Source organism: Heteronotia binoei, chromosome 6, assembly GCF_032191835.1.
Source record: "Heteronotia binoei isolate CCM8104 ecotype False Entrance Well chromosome 6, APGP_CSIRO_Hbin_v1, whole genome shotgun sequence".
Classification (NCBI taxonomy): Eukaryota; Metazoa; Chordata; class Lepidosauria; order Squamata; family Gekkonidae; genus Heteronotia; species Heteronotia binoei.
Genome location: NC_083228.1, coordinates 132,697,245 through 132,703,497, shown reverse-complemented (window position 1 = coordinate 132,703,497; position 6,253 = coordinate 132,697,245).

Below are 6,253 nucleotides of genomic sequence, written 5' to 3'. Positions count from 1 at the left end.
CGGGTACGGTGATCATGCCATAATGCAGGCTCCTCTCCACCGCCGGCCAGCTGGCCAGTGGGGAGAACCCCCACCACAACCACCACCATGTGCTTTTCAATCTCAGCAGGTTTAGAAGAAGCTTGCGAACTGCTTCTGTTCTGGAAGGTGTGTGTGCCTTTAAATCTCAAGAGGACGTGAAAAATGTATGAGGGAGTGGTAATCAGGCAGAGCCTCATGGCTCTTCCTACTGAGTGTGGAGAGGAGCCTGCAAAACCAGGGGGTCCCCCACACAGACCTGGGAGCTGGCTAGGGTTGCCAAGTCCAATTCAAGAAATATCTGGGGACTTTGGGGGTGGAGCCGGGAGACTTTGGGAGTGGAGCCAGGAGACTTTGGGGGTGGAGCCAGGAGACTTTGGGGGTGGAGCCAGGAGACTTTGGGGGGTGGAGCCAGGAGACATTGAGGTGGAGCCAGGAGCAAGGGTGTGACAAGCATAATTGACCTCCAAAGGGAGTTTTGGTCATCACATTTCAAGGGACCACACATCTTTTAAATGCCTTCCTTCAACAGGAAATAATGAAGGATAGGGGCACTTTCTTTGGAGGCTCATAGAACTGGATCCCCTGGTCCAATCTTTTTGAAACTTAGGGAGTAGTTTGGGGAGAGCCACCGGATACTATACTGAAAATTAGGTGCCTCTACCTCAAAAAACAGGGCCCCCAGCGCCCCAGATACCCGTGGATACATTCTCCATTATTTTCTATGGGAATAAGTCTCCATAGGGAATCATGAGTACCCAGAAGACATTTCCCTCCCCTCCCCCCGCTTTCTGATTACCCTGAAGCGGGGGGAGGGCCTCCAAACCGGGGGATCCCCTGCCCCCACCTGGGATTGGCAACCCTAGGGCTGGCAAGTCTAGGAAGTGGCAATTCACTGCTACAAAAAGTGGTCATGGCTACAAGGAGAAGAAGAATTGCAGATTTATACCCCGCCCTTCTCTCTGAATCAGAGACTCAGAGCGGCTTACAATGTCCTTTATCTTCTCCCACAACAGACACCCTGTGAGATGGGTGGGGCTGAAAGAGCTTTCACAGAAGCTGCCCTTTCAAGGATAACTCCTATGAGAGCTATGGCTGACCCAAGGCCATTCCAGCAGCTGCAAGTGGAGGAGTGGGGAATCAAACCCAGTTCTCCCAGATAAGAGTGCACTTAACCACTACACCAAACTGGCTCTCCAGTTTGCTCTTAAAGAACAGAAGGCTTTAAAAGGAGATAAAATAAACATACAGAGTAGAGGTCTATCAGTGGCTATTAGTCGTAAGGTATAGCTGGAACTCTCTGTCTGGGACAATGACGCTGTATTCTTAGTGCTGGGGGGGGGCAACAGTGGGAGGCCTTCTGGAGTTCTGACCCCACTGGTGGACCTCCTGAGGGCACCTGGGTTTTGGTCACAATGTGGCACAGAGTGTTGGAATGGAGGGGCCATTGGCGTGATCCAATATGGCTTCTCTTATGTTCTTATCAGGCCCTTGCGGCATCTTTAAAACACTTTACAAGGATATTGGCGTCCATGTAGAAAACATGACGGTGTTGTCACATTTTATTATTCATTTATAGTCCACTTTTCTCCCCAATGAGGACCCAAAGTGGCTTACAGCATACTCCCGATTTCTATTTTATCCTCACAATAGCCCTGCGAGGCTGATGTGGCTGAGATTGTCTCCCAGACGCTAGCCAGACACTCAGACCACTGCTCCAGGCTGGCTCTACAAAGTTCTAATTTGGCCTGAATAGGTTCTGTGATGAAGGCACATCAGGAATTAGAAAATATCGTTGACATGTCATGTAGGGTTGCCAAGTCCAATTCAAGAATATCTGGGTACTTTGGGGGTGGAGCCAGGAGACATTGGGGCGGAGCCAGGAACAAGGGTGTGACAAGCATAATTGAACTCCAAGGGAGTTCTGGCCATCACATTTAAAGGGACAGAACACCTTTTTAAATGTCTTCCTTCCACAGGAAATAATGAAGAATAGTGGCACCTTCTTTTGGGGCTAATAGAATTGGACCCCCTGGTCCAATCATTTTGAAACTTGGGGGGTACTTTGGGAAGAGGCACTAAATACTATACTGAAAATTTGGTGCCTCTACATCAAAAAACAGCTCCCCCAGAGCCCCCGAAACCTCCAGATCAATTCCCCATTATACCCTATGAGAATCGATCTCCTGGCGACTCTGAAGTGAGGGATTGGCCTCTCTACTCACGAGTTGCAGCCAACTTCTTCCAAGTAACACAAACACCCCATCCCAAGAGGAAGGCTTTCAAATCGGAGACTGGAGCCTCCGGAGGGGGAAAGTCACAAGGTGGCTTTGGAGGCGGGGCTTCCCCCCGCTGGCCAGCTGACTGGGGGCGGGAAGGAGCCTGGGAAAGCGGAAGAACCTCCGCTGGGACCTGGGGATTGGCAACCCTAATGTCACGATATCATCACACTTCCATCATGAAACCTCAGGCGATCTTTCTTAACCTGTAGGGCTTCATTCTGATCTCTCATCCTAATTCGAAGATCTCACTTGACCCAGCTTTGAAAAGCATCCTTTGGCACCAGGGGGGAGGAGGAGGAGGAGTTGGATTTAAACCTCTCAGAGTGGTTTATATTCCCTTCCTCTCCCCACAACAGACACCCTGTGAGGCAGATAGGGCTGAGAGAGAGCTCTGAGAGAACTGCTCTTGAGAGAACTGGGACTGACCCAAGGTCACCCAGCTGGCTGCATGTGAAAGAGGAGTGGGGAATCAAACTCGATTCTCCAGAGTCTGCCACTCTTAACCACTACACCAAACTGGCTCTCAAAGACAAGTAGTTGGGTTTGCTATGCGATATGAGACATCCCACTGGGTACAGATTTCCTCTGCTACCCAGAGTAGTTATGTTACAGCCACTGAAAGATCATGTGAATTGGGAATATCACACTGTAGTTGCATGGAATCTTCTTATAGCAGTAAGGATAAAGGTACACAAGGCCTGGGTATTATCAGGGCTTTTTTGTCGCAGGAACTCCTTTGCATATTAGGCCACATCCCTCTTATGTAGCCAATCCTCCAAAAGCTTATGGGGTTGTTATTCCAGGGCCCACTGTAAACTCCAGGAGGATTGGCAACATTAGCGGGGTATGGCCTAATATGCAAAGGAGTTCCTGTGACAAAAAAAGCCCTTGGTATTGTACCCCACAAAAGAATGATTTGGAGTTGGGAGTGAGCAGTGAAGTGGCCAAGTTTGCAGATGACACTAAATTGTTCAGGGTGGTGAGAACCAGAGAGGATTGTGAGGCACTCCAAAGGGAACTGTTGAGGCTGGGTGAGTGGGCGTCAACGTGGCAGATGAGGTTCAATGTGGCCAAGTGCAAAGTAATGAACATTGGGGCCAAGAATCCCAGCTACAAATACAAGTTGATGGGGTGTGAACTGGCAGAGACTGACCAAGAGAGAGATCTTGGGGTCGTGGTAGATAACTCACTGAAAATGTCAAGACAGTGTGTGATTGCAATAAAAAGGCCAATGCCATGCTGGGAATTATTAGGAAGGGAATTGAAAACAAATCAGCCAGTATCATAATGCCCCTGTATAAATCGATGGTGCGGTCTCATTTGGAATACTGTGTGCAATTCTGGTCACCGCACCTCAAAAAGGATATTATAGCATTGGAAAAAGTCCAGAAAAGGGCAACTAGAATGATTAAAGGGTTGGAACACTTGCCTATGAAGAAAGGTTAAAACGCTTGGGGCTCTTTAGCTTGGAGAAACGTCAACTGCGGGGTGACATGATAGAGGCTAACAAGATAATGCATGGGATGGAGAAAGTAGAGAAAGAAGTACTTTTCTCCCTTTCTCACAATACAAGAACTCGTGGGCATTCAATGAAATTGCTGAGCAGTCAGGTTAAAACCAATAAAAGGAAGTACTTCTTCATCCAAAGGGTGATTAACATGTGGAATTCACTGCCACAGGAGGTGGTGGCTACAAGCATAGCCACCTTCAAGAGGGGGTTAGATAAAAATATGGAGCAGAGGTCCATCAGTGGCTATTAGCCACAGTGTGTATATATATATGTGTGTGTGTGTGTGTGTGTGTGTATATAATTTTTTTCTTTTTTGGCCACTGTGTGACACAGAGTGTTGGACTGGATGGGCCACTGGCCTGATCCAACATGGCTTCTCTTATGTTCTTAATGGTCTCATAATCCCATTCCTGTGTATCCCTGGGATGTATGAAAATCCTGCAGCTATCCCAAGTGTCTGCTCGAAGACCCCACCCCTTTCCCGCACTCCCAGGGGGAGGAGTTCTGAAAACAAACTGGGTAGGAACAGCTGCCATCAGCAACCATAAGAGTGTCTTCTGCCAGACGGAGTCACAAATCCAGCAGTCTGTATCCACGCTGCCACTTACAAGCGCTATCTAGTTGCTGTCCTCTCCCACTTGCTCCTACAAGCTAGTTAGGGTTACCAAGTCAAATTCAAGAAATATCTGGGGACTTTGGAGGTGGAGCCAGGAGTAAGGAGGGACGGTGGCTCAGTGGTAGAGCATCTGCTTGGAAGCAGAAGGTCCCAGGTTCAGTCCCTGGCATCTCCAAAAAAGGGTCCAGGCAAATAGGTGTGAAAAACCTCAGCTTGAGACCCTGGAGACAATAGTAGACAATACTAACTGAGTAGACAATACTAACTTTGATGGACCGAGGGTCTGATTCAGTATAAGGCAGCTTCATATGTTCATATGTAAGGTTGTGACAAGCATAACTGAACTCCAAAGGGAATTCTGGCTATCACATTTAAAGGGACTGCACACCTTTTAAATGCCTTCTCACCATTGGAAATAATGAAGGATAGGGGCACCCTCTTTTGGGGGCTCACAGAATTGGACCCCCTGGTTCAATCTTTTTGAAACCTGGAGGTATTTTGAGTAGAGGCACTGAATTTTGAGGAGAGGCACTGGATGCTATGCTGCAAATCTATGAGGAATCCCCTGCCCCCACCAGAGACACCCATTCACACTTTTACAATTTTGAGCGATCGCATTCCAGAGCTGGTGAGCTCCCCCACTCGCCCTTCCCTGTTGCCAGTAGCAAGACTGAACGGGAGCAACATAGTTCCAGCATACAGGTTTAGAGCATTCAAAACACAAGGAAGTTCAATACAGGAACAAAATTAATCCACATGGCCTGTTCAATTAATCCACATGGCTGAAGGGTACAAAGAAGAGGTGAAAGCACATAATCCCCTTTCTTTTAAATTAAATTAAATTAGTTTAAAGTGCAGAAAGCGAAAAAAGCATCTCACTGGGGAAATAGAGAATAAATATAATAGTCTGCTTAAAGGTACATGACATTCATTCACAAAACTACAGGAAACATATAAAACTACAGGAAACATATACAATATAATCTATAACAAGGCACTCTCTCTAAACCTATACAAAGAGACTGTAAAGTCTTCCAAAAGGACTTCTCAGGTGTGCAAAAGTATGTTTATCCCCCAATTTCACCAGACCCCAACAGAGTGAAAAGGGCTTGTATGATATTCTCCAAAGTCTCCACTGCCCAAACGTGTTTGAATGAATTCTCCAAGGTCTCCTCTGCCCAACGGCTGTTTTGACAAACGAAATGAAGTCTTTATCAAGGGCCAGGAGTCTATATAAAAGACAAAACACACATAGACCATCTACAATATCGTGGGACTGCATGAACAGGCAAGACACAAAAAAGTAATTTAAAGTGCAGCATTACTTCATTTTCAGCGGTGCAATCTCTCCATTGTCTCTTGCTACATGGACAAGACAGAATCCTAAGTAAAGACTTAGGGCTTTTTTTGTAGCAGGAACTCCTTTCCATCTTAGGCCACACAGCCCTCATGTAGCCGATCATCCAAGAGCTTACAGGGCTCTTCTCACAGGGCCTACTGTAAACTCTTGGCAGATTGTAGCCAAATATGCAAAGGATTTCCTGCTACAAAAAAAGCCCTGTAAAGGACTTAAGACCTGTGTGGCTTGCACTTCCCTGTTAAGAAGCTTAGCCATAAGAGAAGAGAGGGATTCTTCCCCTAACCTGGGAATTTATAGTATCCCCCTGGAATTTGGAAAGTCAGTCCCACCTTAGGGTTGTTCTGATCTTCCTGCTGCGAAGAGAAAGTGAAAACTTCCTAACCATTGGTCTGTCGGCCTTTCTATCCATTGAGGTGCAGCACTCTAGCAAAGTGCAAGTTAGTAAACCATTGTTAGAATCATCATAG